The sequence below is a fragment of the Gregarina niphandrodes genome, assembly GCF_000223845.1.
Source record: "Gregarina niphandrodes unplaced genomic scaffold scaffold00001, whole genome shotgun sequence".
Lineage (NCBI taxonomy): Eukaryota > Apicomplexa > Conoidasida > Eugregarinorida > Gregarinidae > Gregarina > Gregarina niphandrodes.
In genome coordinates, this window is record NW_011645773.1 from 30924 (window position 1) to 31766 (window position 843).

At 52.4% G+C, this 843-nt stretch overlaps 1 non-coding gene across 1 annotated transcript; it reads right to left on the minus strand.

Moving 5' to 3' along the window:
* Positions 1-570: 570 nt before the first annotated feature.
* GNI_000630 lies at positions 571-652 on the minus strand. Its single transcript has one exon. It is a non-coding gene; the product is annotated as a tRNA-Ser (tRNA).
* Between the last annotated feature and the right edge of the window lie 191 nt (positions 653-843).

The following is an 843-nucleotide window of genomic DNA, read 5'->3' on the forward strand; positions in this document are numbered from 1 at the left end:
CCCCCCCAACAAGTAACGGAAAAGAAACTCGACGCGACTGAGTTGGATGGGGTCGAAATGTGTGTAGCAGCAGCTTCGCGAATTTCCCCGACTTTGAATTCCCCCGCTCGTTTTTTCTTTGTTGTTGGTATGGTGTCTTATTCCTCTCATTGGGGTCTGATTTGTGCGTGGTCAGAGGTGCTTCTAGTTCTCCGGTGAGGCCGTAGCATTGTAGAACTTTGGTTAGCAGCGAATCTGGTGATGATTTGTATCGGCATTTGTGTCACCAACCATTCGTCACATTCCGATTCGGTGTCGGGTAGTGGTGTCAGTTCTATGCGTGCACGGGCATAGGCCGTATGGACGACAATGTGCGTTTTGTGGTTGTGTATGTCGGGCCGTAGTTCTCTGATCAGTTGTGATATGGTCTGTTGATGCGCTGCGTTCTGCTCGCGGAGTAGATTTGTACGTCGGCTAGATTTGCTGGTTGATAGCCGTGATTAGCTGTTCAATGTGCTATCAAATCCAGCAGATGTCGCCATAATATTCCACATCAGGACTGAACTAGAGCATTTCGCGGTCGCCTCACTGCGACAAGGGTGAGATTCGAACTCACGCGGGTAGAACCCAGCGGCTTAGCAGGCCGTCGCCTTAACCACTCGGCCACCTTGCCAGCGGATTTTATGCTGATGCCCCTGGGTCGGCCCTTGCTATCCTCCGTCGCTGTACTCCTCTCCCCTGTTGCCTCGTGTGCCTCTTGATGTAACATCCTGATGAGCCCTTCGGTATCTCAATAAAAAATCCTGGTAACTCCCCTGTGGTCGACACCCGGGCCGCCGCGGCGGCTTTAAATCTGGACTGGGG